Raw genomic sequence first — 18805 nt, 5'->3', positions numbered from 1 at the left:
GGAGATAGGCTCGGTGCCCAATGCTAATTCGATTGTGAAGTCAATTTCCCAAGTCTACCGCAGCCCTGGTAAGTTGTCAAGAAATACTTCTGGAAATTCCTTTACAATGTGAACGTCTCCAACCTTTAGTGGTGTTTCCTTTACAACATTCATGATGCTGGCTAAGAATGCTTGACTTCCTTTTTCTATCATCCACTAAGCTTTGAGAGATGATATAAGCGATGTGCGTAGTCCTGAAACTTGTCCCATAAAGCACAGTCTCTGGCCGTCAGGAGTCTCGAACAACACTTTCTTGCGTTTTTCACTCGATGGTTACGCCATGCCTTGCTATCCAGTCCATTCCAAGTATCACGTCAAAGTCTTTAATCTCTAATTCTATCAGGTCTCCTTCTAGTTCTATGTCCTCAATCTTGATCGGTACGCCTCATACTATCCGTGATGATAAGACTACTTCGCCCAAAGGCAACTCTATTACAAACCTAGTTCTAAATCTTTCACAAGGTTTGTCTAAGTTCTCTATCATTCCCAATGAGATATACGAGTGACTGGCTCCCGAATCAAATAATTCAGAACATATATAATTGAGGATAGGAATCTAACTTGTGACTACTTTATTGCTAGCGTCAGCTTCTCCTTGGGTTAAGGCAAAGACCCTGGCAGGAACCATCTTGTCTTCCCTTTTTCCCTCTTGCTTGAGCTGAGGACATTCTCTCTTTCGGTGTCCTTCCTGACAACAATTGTAGCATCCCTTAGTATTTGCATGGCATTCCCCAGGATGTTTCTTTTGGCACTTAGCACATATTGGGTATTCTACCTAATCCGGCCTATTACTTCCATTGTTCATCCGTGCCCTTTTATCGTTATCAGATTGCTTATTGTCAGGATGTCGTCTCTTTTGACCATTACTATTGTTGCTAGACTGATTGTTGTTGTTGTTGTTCTGACCATTCTGAGGTTGACTTTGATGTTTCCTCCTCTTTACTAATACTCATCTGAAGCCTTTCTAATTCTATTGACGCTTCTAGAACATCGGCATAGGTAGTATTTCCCGGGTTTGCTAGCATAACCCCTAGCTAATTCTTTGGTCGAAGTCCTCTAACAAACTTGGTATCCCTCAGAAAGTCAGTTGGAACCATTTCTAGTGCAAACTTGGCTAATCGATCAAACTGCCGAGCATATTCTGCTACTGATAAGTTCCCTTGCTTCAGATCAACGAACTCCTCGACCCTTGAAGCGATGACTGCCGAATTGTAGTACTTTTTGTGGAACAGCTCCATAAATCTGGTCCAATTCATTGTGGCGACATCGTGAGTCTGTTGAACTAAGTCTCACCATATTCTAGCATCTTTCTTAAGCAGAGACGAAACACAGGATATGCAGTCTGCGTTGCTGAGATTCACGTGCGCTAGGATCGGCTCCACATTTCTGAGTCATTCTTCTGCCTCGAAGGGGTCTGTTGTCCCTTCAAAGTTTGGAGTGTGTTGCTTACGAAGCCACTTATAAATTGGCCCCATGTGATGAGCTAGGTATAGCGCATAGTTCGCCATTTGCCATCCCCCATATGGACCAACTTGTTGGGGTGTAGGAGCCATAGGCTGTGGTTGCGGAGGAGGGTGAGTCTGAGGCTGAGCCTGTTGTCGCTGTTGCTGTAGTAATTCTTCAACTTGCTGTCGTAGTCTGGTGATTTCTGCAATGTTGTCAACCGGCAGTGGCAGCGGCGGTGCATTTCAGTTGGAAATAGCACGCACTCCCCTTGTGCGAACTGGAGGGGCTTCATTGCTCCCATGAGCGGCATTGGAGGCATTGGCGTTGGTGCGAGGAAACCATCTAAGTGACATCTTCAGCGGAGTTCTAACAGTTAAGAAAAACATATTAGAACTTACCCTAATAGGCTTTAAGGCAAAAACTTAATCTAAGCAAACATAACTCAGACCTATTAATTATGATTTCTTATGAAAAGAATTATATAAGCCTTCTTTTAATTAGGGTATGTTTCTAAACTTAGAAAAATAAGCTATCTTTATAATTTACTAAGTCTGTTTCTAATCATCCTATATGACTTAATTCTCAGGCTCAAAACCCGTCATTGTTCCAAAGTTAACCATATTGAGGGAGGGCTGGGATCAGTAAAATCATTCCCACTACTATGGCCCCTTAACTCTCAATAAAGAACCCGGTTCATTGATTTGTATCCACCCTCATCGAATTTGGTCATTATTTATTAAATTTATTATCTATTATGATTGCAAAAGAAAAATTAAACTCATACATGTCATCAAAATAACGATGATATTTATTTGGAAAAACAGTTTTCACCAAGTACAATCATAAAAGCAAAAATAATAAATAAAATAAATAAAGAAACTATCTATTCTAAAAATTGGGATCTTCTACATCTGATCCTTCATCTAACATATCATCATCTATCTCCTCATAGTCATCATTATCTTGAGCCTCAAAATGCCCTCGAGGAAGATTCGTAAAGATTCTATGTTTTTGCTCGTTTGTGAATTGGAATTCCATTTTAGAAGTGAAACAAAGTATGAGAAAATAATATCTCATAGCTACCGGTAATTCATCTTCATCATCTATAGTCTCCCATATATCTTCTAAGGCTGCAATTACAGTAGGATAATCTTTAAAAAAGTCTAATCACTAAAACATATTACTCTGTAGCTCTCATCATGATTTGCTTAGTTTCTTGGAGGTGACCCATCTCCCTATGGAATAATAGTAATCTTCGAGTGATTTTTTCTAGCACTCCTACGATATTCTTGGCTCTCTAATTCTTTTCTAGGCCTTAATGGCTCGAATATCCTCATAGGTTAATGCTCCATTCATTCTTAATTGAAAACATAAGGCTAAAACGTTAGCTAAACATATAAACATAATCACTATAACATATATACTTACATTGACAGTTAGATTCAGAGCTTAAGCATGTGTATCAAGGAGAACTTCATGAGAATGAACCGTTTGCTCTGATACCAACTCTAATGACCTAACTAATTCTAAGGCCTTGGACCATTAATACTACTAGACATAGCCACTATTTTTGGGAAAACATTTATATGAAATAATCATAATTTTATTAAAAACTCCAAAGTAAATATAAAAATACATAAATGAGTGATATGGGATCCCATTGTTTTAAAATAAAACACAACTTTAAACTATAGGAAATTGTTTACAAAGCTAAATGCGGAAAATACATAAAGAAAAATAATTTAAAGAGACTAAAAATAACGTCGTCCTCAAATTGTCACGCAGTCCATCGAATCCCTTCATCCTTAATATACAAACCAAGCTACCAAGAATCCTTTCACCACCGTATCTATTTTCCTGCATACATTAAAAATAAAGGAGTGAGCCTAATGCCCAGCAAGAAAAATCTACTAACATATAAACATTAACATATCCAGGTCCAGGGCTCGGGTCGAGGAAACGAGGGGCGAGCATCAGACGGTTTTGGCCGCCCATCAAACTACCTTGGCCGCCCTGCAGACGGCCCAACAGAAGGAAAAAGAAGCCAAGGATGCTTTGGCAGCTGCGCAGGATGAGCTGGATGCAGCCCGTTCTAAGCTCCAAGAGGCCAAGGCCACCAAGGCCGCCCTTGCTGCCGCGCTGGCCGAGTTAGACTCTGCGAAGACTGGGGTCGACGAGGCTAAGGCCGCCCTGGAAACGGAGAAGGCAGCTTCCAGCTCCGTCATGGAGGACATGCTCTACCACTGCTGGGTCTATAACTCGAATGGCGACTTCTCCTTCTTAGGAGCGGACTGGGAGATGTTTCAGGAAGGGTTCAAAGCTCGCCTCCAGCAAGAGGCACCTTCTGAGACCGGGGAGGCCTCCGCAGCGGCCGAGTAGGAGGGCGAGACAGCGACCTCAACGGAGCAGCCCGGTGGAGCCTAGGGCCCTTCCTTTTTTCTTTTACATTATATTTTATTTTTGTAACTTTGCATGAGGTTTTTAACACCTCGAGACAACTGGTTTTATCAATCTTTACTTTTAATTGATTTACATCTTTTTGTCTCTATGCACTTAATAGTCTTAGTTTTTAAGCTTCTAAGACAAGTCCTGGTTGAATCCCAGACCTCGCTTTAAAAACCTAGTTCGCATTAATTCTTTGAGTAATATCTTGTGCTTTTTAAGAAAAACACTAATCAATCAATTTGAACCAACTTCTAAGTTTTAGGAGCTGGTTACATCCAGGACATTAGTTTGAAAACTTTGTTCGCGCTAATTCTTTGACTAATATCTTGTGCTTTTTAAGAAAAGCACCGATCAACCAATTTGAATCAACTTCTAAGTTTTAGGACCTGGTTACATCCAGGACATTAGTTTGAAAACTTAGTTCGCGCTAATTCTTTGACTAATATCTTGTGCTTTTTAAGAAAAACACCGATCAATCAATTTGAATCAACTTCTAAGTTTTAGGACCTGGTTACATCCAGGACATTAGTTTGAAAACTTAGTTCGCACTAATTCTTTGACTAATATCTTGTGCTTTTTAAGAAAAACAACGATCAATCAATTTGAATCAACTTCTAATTTTTAGGACCTGGTTACATCCAGGACATTAGTTTGAAAACTTCGTTTGCACTAATTCTTTGACTAATATCTTCTGCTTTTTATGAAAAACATCGATCAATCAATTTGAATCAACTTCTAAGTTTTAGGACCTAGTGACATCCAAGACATTAGTTTGAAAACTTAGTTCGCGCTAATTCTTTGACTAATATCTTGTGCTTTTTAAGAAAAACACCGATCAATCAATTTGAATCAACTTCTAAGTTTTAGGACCTGGTTACATCCAGGACAGGACTTAGTTCATGCTGATCCTTAATCAATATCTCGCGTTTTTTAAGAAAAACATCGATCAATCGATTTGAATCAGCTTCTAAGTCTTTAAGGCGACCTGGTTATATTATCCAGGTACCATATGCCCCCCAAGTAATTAGGAAAGGGTCTTTCGTGGTTACTTAAGATTACATTTGCAAATATATACAATCATGAACGAAGATTTAATTCTCATTGCTCAATGCATAAAAGATGGCCTTTCTGAGTAAGCCTTACAAGGGTGTCATTGATAATACTTCTTCAAGTGGATGGCATTCCAAGCTCGTGGGACCGTTTCTCCATTAAGCCGGACTAGCTTGTAGGTTCCTTCCTTTATGACCTCGGCTATTTGATAAGGTCCTTCCCAGTTTGGTCCCAATACTCCGTCTTTGGGATCCTTGCTGGCTAAGAAAACTCTCCTGAGGACCAGGTCGCCAATGCTAAAAGCGCGTTTTCGAACCTTTGAGTTGAAATAAAGCGTAATTTTTTGTTGGTAATGTGTGAGCTGGAGCTGTGACTCTTCCCGCCTTTCATCAATCAGGTCGAGGGATGAGTAAAGCAGTTCCTGATTGCAGTCCTGGTCATACGCCTGAACTCTATGAGAATATACTTTTAACTCAACACAAAGAACTGCCTCACTTCCAAAAGCCAGGGAGAAAGGAGTATGCCCCGTAGGGGTCCAATGCAAGGTCTGGTATGCCCACAGGACCTGAGGGAGCTGTTCTGGCCAGACTCCTTTGGCCTCATCCAGCCTCTTCTTAAGGCTCGCCTTTAGCGTCTTATTGACAGCCTTGACTTGGTCGTTTGCTTGAGGATAGGCCACGGAGGAGAAGATTTTCATGATGTCGTACCTTTCACAAAATTCGGTGAAGAGGTCGCTGTCGAACTGAGTCCCATTATCGAATACAATTTTCTTCAGTAGCCTGAATCTGCAGATAATGCTCTTGACTATGAAGTCGAGGACTTTCTTGGATGTGGTCATTGCCAAAGGCTCTGCCTCAGCCCACTTTGTGAAGTAGTCGATAGCCACCACGGCATAGCGGACCCCACCCTTTCCAGTTGGGAGGGCGCCAACCAAGTCGATTGCCCAGACTGCAAATGGCCATGGGGACGAGATCATCTTCAGCTCAACTAGGGGAGCTCGGGAAACTATGGCGAACCACTGGCACTTGTCGCATTTCTTGACATACAAGATCGAGTCCTTTGATAGAGTGGGCCAGTAATACCCTTGCCTTAATACTTTTAGGGCCAAGCTTTGCCCCCCCGTGTGATCCCCGCAAAAACCCTCATGTACTTCCTACAAGATGGTCTTCGCCTCGCCTGGAAGAACACATCGAAAAAGGGGTAGGGAATGCCCACGTCGGTACAACATTCCATCTATCACCGTATACCTTGGAGCCTGGTACAGTACTCGCCGTGCATCATTACGCCCCTCGGGTAACTTTCCTTCGGTAAGGTACTCGAGGATGGGGGTCATCCAGGTCGGTCTGGCGTCGATCATCTTGACCTCCACCCCGACCTCTTCTATACTTGGTTTCTTCAGGAACTCTACCGATACTAACCCCAACGCCTCCGTCTCCATGGAAGTAGCGAGCTTGGCGAGGGCATCTGCGTTAGCGTTCTGCTCTCGAGGTATCTGCTCGATTAAGCCTCGTTCAAATGCGAATAGTTCGACTTTTACCTTGGCCAGGTAAGCAGCCACCTTGGCTACCCATGCTTGATATTCACCCAGCACCTGGTTTACCACTAGCTGGGAATCGGTGAAGCACTGAACGGAACAGGCCTTCAGCTCCTGGGCTACCCTTAGCCCGACCAACAAAGCTTCATATTCGGCCTCGTTGTTGGAGGCCTTGAATCTGAATCTCAGCGCCGAGTGGAATCTATGCCCTTCTGGGGATATCAAAATGAGTCCAGCCCCGTAGCCGTTCTCATTAGATGAGCCGTCCACGAAGATCTTCCATGGCGCCTGGGGTGAGGTGACCTAGGGTGACTCTTCCACAGGTTCCTCCCTGAATCCTGTGCATTCTTCCACAAAGTCGGCTAGGGCTTGACTCTTTATGGCAGTTCAGGGGGTGTACAAAATCTTGAACTGACTAAGTTCGATAGCCCATTTTAACAGAAGTCCTGATGCTTCAGGTTTTTGCAAAACCTGCCTTAAAGGCTGATCGGTCATGATGTGTATTGAATGGGACAAGAAATACGGCCTGAGCTTTCGGGAGGCCGTGATAAGACAGAAGGCCAATTTTTCCATCAACGGGTACTGGGATTCGGCCCCGAGAAGCCTCTTGCTGATGTAGTAGACCAGTTTCTGAACCCGGTCTTCTTCACGGACCAATACAACACTAGCAGCGTCTTCTGTGACAGCTAGGTAAAGGAAAAGAGGCTCTCCTGCCTTTGGTTTGGACAGTACGGGCGGCTCGGCCAGATGTGCCTTCAGATCGAGGAAAGTGCTCTCGCACTCCTTGGTCCATACGAACTTCTTATTTCCTCGGAGCAGGTCGTAGAATGGCAGGCACTTGTCGGAGGATTTTGAAATAAACCGATTTAGGGCTGCCACCCTTCCTGTCAGGCCTTGGACGTCCTTTTGCAACCTAGGTGAGGGAAGCTCGAGCAATGACCTGATCTTATCAGGGTTTGCCTCAATTCCCCTGGTGTTGACTATGAAACCCAGGAATTTTCCAGATGCAACCCCGAAAGTGCACTTCTGAGGGTTAAGCCTCATGTTGTATTCTCTTAGTATCTTGAAGAAATCTCCTAGGTCGGAAACATGGTTATCGGCAGTCTTTGACTTGACCAGCATGTGATCAACGTACACTTCCATGTTCTTCCCGATCTGGTTGGCAAACATCCTATTCACTAATCTCTGGTATGTAGCACCGGCGTTTTTCAGTCCGAACGACATGACCTTGTAACAATAGACGTTAGTCGGTGTCATGAAGCTGGTGTGCTCCTGGTCCGCCGGGTTCATGGCGATCTGATTATAGCCTGAGTATGCGTCCATAAAGGACATGAGATTGTGCCCCGCTGTGGCGTCTACCAATTGGTCGATCCTCGGCAAGGGAAAACAGTCTTTGGGGCAGGCTTTGTTCAAGTCGGAGAAGTCAATGCAGGTCCGCCATTTCCCATTGGGCTTTGGGACGAGCACGGGATTGGCAACCCAGACCGGGAACTTAGCTTCATGGATAAAACCGCACTTCTTGAGCTGGGCTACTTCCTCCTCGAGGGCTTCAGCTCGGGTTGTCCCTAAGCGCCTTTGCTTTTGGGACTTGGCCGGCATGCCCTTATCAAAATGAAAGGTGTGCATGATGATACTTGGACTGATTCCCACCATGTCCTCATGTGACCATGCGAACACATCCAGGTGCTCGTGCAGAAACTTGATCAGCTTTGCCTTCCTTTTGTCACAGAGGCTATTCCCAAGCTTAACCATCCGTGAGAGATTCTGTGGATCTATATTCACTTCCTCGAGCTCTTCAATCACTTGGAGCTCGGACTTGTCCTCGCCCATTCGGGGGTCGATATCCTCACTTATGACGATACTTTCCCCTTCGGCGCTCTGAGGTTTTTCAATCTCAGGATCAGTGAAAGGCTCCTGAGATTCCTCTTCTCCACCTTGGACGACCATTGTTTGCTGCCCGGGTTTTAATTTTCCCTTCATGGAAATGCTATAGCATTCCCTGGCAGCAAGCTGATCGCCACAGACCGTGCATATCCCTGTGGAAGAAGGGAATTTCAGCGCAAGGTGGCATACAGATGTGATGGCTTCAAAAGCTACAAGTGTAGGTCGACCCAAAATGGTATTATACGCGGCGGGATAGTCGATGCCACAAACTCAAGGAGTTTTGAGACTGTCCGAGGTCTCTCTCCTAAGGTGATCACCAGCTCGATTGTCCCTATGGCCGCTGATCCTTCTCCCGAGAAATCGTAAAGCATCATGGAGGACGCCTTCAGCTCGGCGACAGACAAACCCATCTTCTCCAGCGTGGATTGGAATAGAAGGTTCACTGAGCTCCCGTTATTGATCAACACTCTCCTAACTCTCTGATTGGCGAGTTGCACGGCTATGACAAGAGGGTCGTTATGAGGGAACAGAACATGGCTGGCATCTTCTTCAGTCAAAATGATTGGTTACCTTTCCAATCACTGCTGTTTTGGCAATTGTTGCTCGGGGACGAACTCTACTCCATTATGAGCCATGAGTTCGTTGACGTACCTCTTTTGGGCACCTCTGCTTGTGCCAGCCAAATGAGGACCTCTAGAGATTGTGGATATCTCTCCTTCTATCACTGGAGGAGGGACGTCTTGGTCTACCCGGGATCCGGGCTGATTGATTGGGACTTCCAGGGCAAGTCGGCTTGCTGGAACCCTGTTCCACGCATATTGAGCCAAGGGGCCGGCTTTGATGAGAGTCTCGATCTCATCTTTCAGGTGTCTACAATCGTCGGTATTGTGGCCAACGTCGTTGTGGAAACGGCCAAACTTGGAGGGGTCTCACTTCCCTTTCTGGTGCTTTAACGGCTCTGGCTTCTTCCAAGGGAGGCGAGCAGAGTTTGCTAGGAAGATGTTCTCCCTAGAGTGGGTGAGGTCCGTATAAGTCGCGTAGACCGGCTGCCCTCGCTTTTCCCCTTTCTCTTGCCCCCACCGAACTGGTTATTCTATGTAACGTTCTGGGTCACTGTCACGACCTCCGTTCCCACTCCAGCAGGCTGCTCGGGGACCTGGCTGGTTCCCGCAGCTGAGGCTTGGGCTTCTTCCAAGTTTAAACACCCTTGGGCCCTATTTAGGAATTCGTTTACCGAGCTGACTCCTTTTCCCTGTATTTCATTCCAAAGTCCCCCTCCAATGAGGATTCCAGTCCTCAAAGCCATGAGCTTAGAGCTGTCATCTGCGTCACTGGCCCGAGCGTCGACGTTCGCGAACCTGCTCAGGTAAGCCTTCAGAAGTTCATCGGGTTGCTGCCTCACATTTGCTAAGGTATCGGCCTTGACGCGGGCAGCCTGGGAGGCTCGGAATGCTCTTTTGAAGTCAGCAGAGAAAGTTTTCCAGGAGCTGATTGACTGCTTCTTGCTTTGCTTAAACCACTGCCTGGCTGGCCCAATTAAAGTGGATGGAAATATCAGGCACCTCAGCTCGGGGCCAATATTGTGGGCCATCATCAAAGTATTGAACATGCCCAGATGATCTGACGAATCTCCGTCTCCGTTAAATTTGGACAAGTGCGACATACGGAAAGCGGGCGGATACGCCGTTGCTGCTATGCTGGGGGCGAAGAGCTTAAGTTCGTCCCGGGAGTCGTATTCGTCCTTTTCTTTCTCTAATATAAGCTTCTTCATCAACTCCTCCATTTGATCCAGGCACTCAAGGGTTTTGTCATGATTTCCTTGGTTATTCCGGGGCGGCTCCACAGCTCCGGATCCATTGTACACGTTTGGTGGGTTATTGCCCATCCTATCCTGAGATAGGTTATATGGGGCGTTCCCACTGTCGCGTACCTCGGACAGGTCTTCCCTTGGGCGGGCACGGTTGTCGTTTCCTGCTAGAGCCGTCCTCTGAGAGTTAAGGCGATCTCAGAGATCGCCCCTCAAAGTGGTTTGAGGGCATTGAGCGAAGCTCAAGCATTGGCGCAGGTCTCCGCCAGAAAGGTCGCTTCGGCGAATTTCGGTCCAATAGCTCCCGTTTGAGATGCTTGGAGCCCGCCTCTGTGGATGAGGATCCGGGACTTCTCTGGGCGCCCTGCCACGGCGGGAAGGTCTTGCGGAAGGTGGGTTTCTTCGACTGATCCCATGAGCTGGAATATCTCGGATAGGTCGAGGAGGAGAGGGATATCTTATCGGTGAAGGAGGATGCCTGATCGGGGATGCAATCCTAGTTCTGTCAGGGTGAATCAGGTTAGGTACGGGCCTTTCGGCCTTGCCAACTTGCGGGTCTTGAGCTTGGCGATCTGAGCAGGGCGTAGGACGGCTGGCCGAGAAGGGTTGTCGCTGTGAGCTCTCCCCGGATCTCCTTCTAGAACTCCCTCGAGCCCTTCTGGGTGCACTCGAGGCTGGTTGTGAGCTGGGAGTTGAAGTTCGGACCGAGCGGCTATACTGTTGCTCGGTCCTGGGTATTTCTTCGAATACTGCCTCTCGGCGGTGCGATAAGGGGGTAGAGTTAGACGTCGAAGGTCTGGTCGACCGGCTAGGCCTGGACCAATTACCCCGGCGGGACTTATGAGTCTCGCCTTGCCTCTTTCCGACGTTAGCGTCGGTTGTAAGAGGGGGTAATCGGGCCAACACCTCCTGAATCTGCTGGTTAGCTTTCGCCAACTGACTCCTCAGTTGTGCATTCTCCATCTCCACCACCGTGTAGAAATATGGATTTAGATTAGGTGGCCGAGAAGCCGAACTTCCAGTGTCATCTTCACCTATTGGCTGTTTGCCTGGCCGCTGTTGTACCTCAGGGTTCTGATCATCGGAGACGGCGGCATGATGGGCCTCCTGCCCATCACGTTGGTCTGCCTCGTTACCATGTCTTGAGCGAGTGACCACCATGGTTGGGTATTTACGATAGCACCAATCTAAAAAGCTCTCAACGAAAGCACCAAACTGTTGACGTGGTTCTTTGCCAACAGGTAATTAAGAAAATAAGAGAATGGGATTAGTGCTGTAACGCCCTGGATAGCCAAGACCGTTACACTGTGTGTTTATAAAGTGCTAGACTTGCTAACCAAGTCATTAAAGTAAAAATGTGTTACTGAAACAGTAAAGGATCTAGGGTTAAAAGTGTTTTGGTCTCAAAAGTTACATTTTCATTACTAAACATTGTTTCGTTACATGGGATCCCAAAAATGACAGTTTCAAAGGTCATTTACAAAATTTACAAGGTTTAAATACATTAGCGGCCGTACTAAGGCAAAATGAGCAGTTAGGTAGTCTCTGTCCTGACACACTCCTCGACCATGGTGATCGAACGGCTGGCTATGTACATTACACCTCGGAGCTCTCCACCTCAGGCCTGGTCCAGCTTGCCCTTGCCCTTGCCCTTACCTGCACCACGAAGCACCCGTGAGCCAAGGCCCAGCAAGAAAACACAGCAATAACAGAGCATGAACAACTAGCAATCAAGTCATTTACTCATATAGCATCTCATAAATTTCAAGTATATCATCATTCAAGCATACCACATACTAAGGATCTCATCTCATAAAACATAATGCACAGACGATAACCAGGGCTAGCGCCCACAGGCTGCTCCCTCTGTTATCCCAATGTTTCTAGCTCCCAGTGGCCAATTCGCGCCCCGTGCGCTAAAATCATGAACGGTACTCTTAGACCGTTTAAACGTGTCCCTTGGCATAATACCAACGATGACACAATACAACTCTCGGGAGCACTTAGTCCCATTCACAACCATACATTCGGGTGCAGTTTTCTTACCTTTCAGTTCACTGGTTTTCGAGGCCACGTAGCCGCAAGCACGGTCCTCCTACCCCGAGCCACTCCAAAGTCCTATTCATAACACAAATAATATTCTTTGTCATTAACCAATCCAAGACTACCTTCCCGGTACCTAACCCACACTCTCGGAACCCCCAAAACCTTAGAACAACACCCCGGAGACATCCCCCGAACCCCCGGGGCAAAGGCCTAAAATTGTCAAAAATCACACCCTGAAATTAGCCTTGTGCCGCGGCACCACATCCTTGTGCCGCGGCACCCACCAGTCAGAGCCTCCAGGCCGCGGCACACAAAACCCGTGCCGCGGCACGCCTTCGCAGCCCAGAATTCTGGGTTTTTCCTTCGCGTTTTTCCCGAGCCTAACTCACTCCAACTCACCCCAACTTCATACCCAAGCCCCAAAACTCATTTGAAACCCCACATAGACCAACCAACAACTTATAAACACTAAAACCCAACTCAACTACACAATCACCCACAGAATTCATACCTAAATTCAAACTCTAACACCTAAGCTGAAACTTGAGTAAAGTACAAACCAGGCCCCTAAATCTTTAAACCATAACAGCTATGAAATTGCAAACACACTTAATACCCTTACCTCAAATAGAAATTCGACCTGAGCTTCCTCCAATCCAAGCTTGAGCTGAATTCCACCTTAACAAACCAGCTGAATTCCATACAAGAAAAACCATGGCTATCTCTCAATTCTTTCAAAAACCAAATTCAGAACTTAACAAAACAGAAACCAATCCCTTACCTCAGTATAAACCTTGATATATGCTTGATTCCACACCCTTAAGCGCTTCTCTAGCCTCAAAGAACTCAGTTCAGTTCCTCTCCCACCTTGCCTCTTAGGTTCTTGATTCTCCCTTTCCTTCTTGACCTTTCTAACCTTTCAAGACTTAACTTCAGCTTTACTTAGCATAAATAAATCGTACCTATCTTTTTCCCTCAGCCAAAGACTCTATATTACTGCCAAAAGACCATTTTAACCTTCCTCAAATATCCTTTTCTAACTAAACCTCAAGGGTACACTTGTCTTTTCACCAGCTTTGCAAATCTACCATTTTCCCCTTAAAACTTGCTACTCTCTATAGTTACTAATAGTTACACAGGTTACCAAATTACCAGTTACCACTATCTAGCTTTCTAGGACCGTCTCGGCACGTGCATCACATTGGTATCACGGCACCCACGCAGTACAATACACACATCATAATTATCACATAATGTAATTCACATAGTCATATAACATGCCTAAATCATAATCATGCATCTTAAACATAAAAATCACACATAATTCCCATCATGCCCTCCCGGCATACTAATCAAGGCCCTTAAGCCTTATTAGTGAATTTGGGTCGTTACAAGTGCTAAGTGTTGAACCGAAATAGATGAGTAATCTTAATGTAATATGACAATGCAAACACTTTTTTTAGGTGGTTCAAAGGTTAAAATCCTTCTACTCCACCAGCCACTATTATTGCTATATTTATGATATTCTTTACAAGGTATTCTATTACACCATTGAATCCAACCCTTTGCCACTCCGAGCCTTTCCATATTTATAGGAGAAGGCACCTGGGGGTTGGTAAGAGGGGTCATCCCGTGATCTTCTTACCCATCATGTCACCCCTGTGACATTCATGATTAATTCCTAAAACCTGACACATGGAGTGTGGTCTAATCAATAAAAAGGGGATAATGGGCCGCACGGCCCATCTCAGTCGTGGGTGCCTGAACACGCACGTTCCTGCTGCATGTCCGAGAATTCAGGGATATATCAGACACGTGATGTCTGATATATGTACATTTACATTGTGTGGTTGAATTTATAAAAGGTCATAGCTTCCAACTTCAACTCGAGCCTCGAGCTAGACGCCTTCGTGGCCTGCGGTCTTCATAATCCTGACTCGGCCCTTGATTAGTCTTGACAGACCTTTGGCTACCTCGAGCTAAATGGGTAGGACCTGACAACAGCGGCTCGGGCCACGTGGGATCCACGTGGTTGATATAATTACGTCATATCTCAGCTCTCTAGTAGCCCGTGGAAAATTAGGGTGTACAAATAGTCTTATCATATTAAATAGCATAGAAAACTTAAGATATTTTTCTATTACAGTAGAACTTCTATATATGAATACTTTATATATAAATTACATCTATTTTATTATAAAAAAAATTTGATCCCAAATTCGGCAAGTTATTAATAGGAATAACTTCTAAATTGTAATAAATTATAAATTTTTTAGGACTCTTATTATGAAAATCTACCTCTATATAGGGTACCACTGTAGTAGGTATTTCTAGTACACATATAAGTTGCAATTCTATTTTTTTTATATGACGGTGTATAATGTAGTTACTGGGGACCTCCCAGTACAAAAACCTTGACTTTTAGTCACAAAAACAGTTGTGACTTAAAAGTTTAAAATGTTGTGACTAAAAATTTTAGTCACTAAAAAATATTATTACCACGTTATCACTAAAAAGTCAGTGGCTAAAAGTTTTAGCCACACTAAAAATATCGTTGTGACTAAAAGTCACTTTTAGTGACAACAATTATTTGTAACTAATAGTCATCACAATTAGTGACAACTTTCTTTAAGCCACAACACATTTATTTTTAGTGATAATTAAATTATCACTAATATTTCTTTAGTGACAACAAAAAGGTATCACTAATACTTCTTTAGTGATAATTTTTTGTTGTCACTAATAGTCATTTAATCATAAAACAATTCATGAATATATTTAATTAAAATGGAGAAAAAGATAAAAGGATACCAATCAATGCAATCTTTTACACAACTAGAAAAACAAAACCTGAATATAATAGCAAGTAGCCATATTCATTAGCATCAGGAAAGTTAAGCATATTGTTATACCACTAATATCTTAAGTATTACAGCCAAATCAAGTATGAGACCAACTAAGAAAAGCTAGCAAACAAGCTAAGAAAAGCTAACCAACAAGCTGAGAGTTCAATCACAGATAATGTATTTTATTGGGAACCAAAAAAAGATTAAAATTCACAAACATCAAACACTTTTCCTGTAAGGCATCATACTTGGCTAAATAATATGCAATTACTTCACTCAATCTTTCTTCCATTTCTGATTTCATCTCTTTTTTCATTCTCTCCATTTCTTCTTTCTTGGCTGCCTTTCAAGTTGAACCAAATCGTTCTAAACAGGCAAGTTTTTCTGATCCTAAAACTGGTGAGAAAATCTCATCTTCATTTATGGAGGTGGCTCCATCCTTTGAGAGTTTACTAGTAATCTCATCATCGTATTTGGCCTGAAAGGAAAGGGATTAAATAACACATAATTTTATCAACCATGTGTTGTCAAACAAGATAAATATCAAATAATTATAATATTCATACCATGATATTTTCTTAAGTAGAATCAACCCAAGATCCATCTTTTTTTCTTGTGGATTATAACAAAAAACTCTCTAGTAGAGAGCTCTTTACCTTTCAATTTTTCCTGTTATCACAATTATAACTTTATGAATATATATATAATAATCAATTTTATGTCATTTCATATCCAGAATTTTAATGCCAACAAAAGTACTAAATAGGCATAATAAAAGCAACTAAAGTTTACAACTTCACACACCAAAACTCAAAACCCATAAACCAAATCAGAAACTCATTTAAAATACAACATACTAATGGAAATGACACAGTAAAAATGTCCTAAAAAAATAAAAAACTCAAAGTCAAACACGAACTAAGGTTACAACTATTGAGAAAAAACAAAAAGATTACATAATTAACATGAGCAACCTATTAAATATTATTAGGGAGCCCTAAGACCTCGTAGATATATTAGATCATTAACAATATTAACCACAAATTTTTCTTCAAAGCCCATTTACATCTTCACACACCTCGTGATAATGAGGCAACAAAGATGTAACAATGAAGAAAAATTAAGGAGAATTTGTTCCAACAATGAGATTTTTAAACAATAATTACTCAGATAAAGCTTTAATAGGGTGGGTTCAAATAAAGCTGTCTAGGTTGCATGTCCATCAATTAACGCTGCAAAATAACTAGTCAAAGCCAAAACCCATAAACCAAATTATTTTAATGAAGCTACAGCTACGACACATTTTCAACTTAACATAAAATTCAATCAAGTATAATGCATACCTCGTCAACTTTAATCCACATGTAACTCTTGGAACCGGAAGTATGTGCCATATCCACATGAGATAGATTTTTTATATTTCTTGAACTTATTTTCTGCATTAGTAATACTTAACAGTTAGCAAGTAATAAAATTAGTTATCTATATAAAAAATTAATTTATACCTTAAATTCTTCTGAAGACCAATATGAAATAAGCAATTTCCATTATTCTTCAGGAATTGATTTCGGACGAATTTGAGTCATCTCATTATCAAAGTATTTGGCTTTTAACTTGTATCTTCTATTTAGATACCTCTCGCGACATAAGTCCATGACAACTTCCTTATCTTCCTCTTTTACTTCAAATATTTCCTATAAAAATATGAAGAAAAAAAACCAAAATTTTAAATGCAATAAAATGCTTAAAGTAATTGAATTTTGAAACTTACCATTACAAGCTCCCATATTTTGTCCTTTTTGAATTTCTCAATACAATCCCAAGTAGGAACATCGAGAGGAACATTTGAAGTGTTTTTTAAGAGCACTCACAGTTGAGTGATGAAATATTGAGCAGTTTTTTCTATTGGTTTTCCCATTTTGAATTTAAGTGGCACTTTTTTGTTTCTGTATTCTTCTAACACCTCGAGGTTATGAGTTTCAGAACGCACTTTCTTCTTAACACCACCTGTTACTCACAATAGCAATAAAAGTGAAGATAGATATAATATTTAAATATAAATTACCTAATATAATAAAAAAAAAGTAAGTTTAAATAATTATTCACTCATACTGCTGCTACTATTTTGCCCCACTTCATTCTGTTGGTCTTTATGTGAAGTTGTTGTAAATGTAATATTATCTCCTATAGATTCTTCTATATGTGAAATTGTTGGAAAATCTTGACGTATATTCTTTCTTCTAGCTTTGTTTACCATGATTCCTGCAATATACAAACCATCATAATATAATGTAAATATAATAATGGCATATTAATGTAAAATAATAATTTTGAACAAGCCTGTGTTAGTACATAAATATATATACATGTACCTTAACAAAAGATACCATATACAAATTAAAAAAAAAATAATCATTCATCATATAGCATTGTATCATTGTGAAGCTTATTTCCATCATATTCATCTATACTTTGAAATATAGCATCATCAATCATAAGTCCTAGAATATCATCTCTTTCCCATATAATAACTTATGTATCCTCATCTCTATTTTGCACATTAAAACTCACATGAATTGATGATTCATTTTGTTGGTATGGCTCTAGATCTTCATATACCTCATCCTCATTATTGTCATCTTCTTGAATTGGAATATTATAGAAGTCTCTAGGTTCCATTATCACAACTATTAACCAATTTAAATCTTTGAGATCTCTTAAATAGTAAACTTAATCACATTGGCATGCCAATACAAATGGTTCATGAGTTTTCAATAATCGTTTTGTGTTCACGCTCACAAACCCATATGTATCAGTAGCGATTCCTTTAGCAACTTCAACATCCCACGAATCACACTTAAACAATGGAATCTTTAAGTCTTCATAGTAACAGAGTTCAATTATCTCCACTAAGACACCATAATAGTCACGAGTATCATTATTATGCTCTACTCTCACAACAACAACACTATTTTGAGTAGTCCTTCTACTTGAATACCTTTCGGTGTGAAATATAAATCCATTAATGAGAAACCCATCATATGAATTAACTATATGAGAAGGCCCTTGAGCTAGTGAAAATAGTTCATCATCAGCTTTCCCAATACATCACAACTCCATCACCTAATTTATTTTATAATAAGTTGTTAGTACTTGTACATGATAACATCTAACTTTTATATAGAATATATGATACATAAGACATACTCTTTTCTCAAACCATTCTAGAAACATTTTGTTGAATATTGCCTCTATATTTTCATCTCCATTTCTCCATTATTCCTCTCTAAAGTCCCTATTTGACAAAAAATACATCACTCACTTTATATCTATAAAACTTTATATAGAAATAACACAATAAGTATACTTACTTGACAAAGGGTTGAACTTCTTGACAATTTTTTAATACATAAAGACGTAGTTGGAGCCAATCATCTGATGCAAGAAATGTCATGTCTATACCTCTTCTAATAACAACCGAAATTTTTAAAGATGGATAGTTTCACCTTATTACACCTTAAATCCACACCCTCATAGTTTCTTCCAACTTGGTTAAACTTAGTATCCACACCATGGAGATATCTTGAACAAAATGTAAGACATTCATCAATCAAGTATCCTTCTGCAATGGATCCTTCTAGTTGTGCCTTATTACGAACATACTCTTTCAATGTACGCATATACCTGCAAAAACATATATATATATAC

This window comes from Humulus lupulus, chromosome 7 (genome assembly GCF_963169125.1).
Source record: "Humulus lupulus chromosome 7, drHumLupu1.1, whole genome shotgun sequence".
Classification (NCBI taxonomy): domain Eukaryota; kingdom Viridiplantae; phylum Streptophyta; class Magnoliopsida; order Rosales; family Cannabaceae; genus Humulus; species Humulus lupulus.
This window is presented reverse-complemented; position numbering follows the sequence as displayed.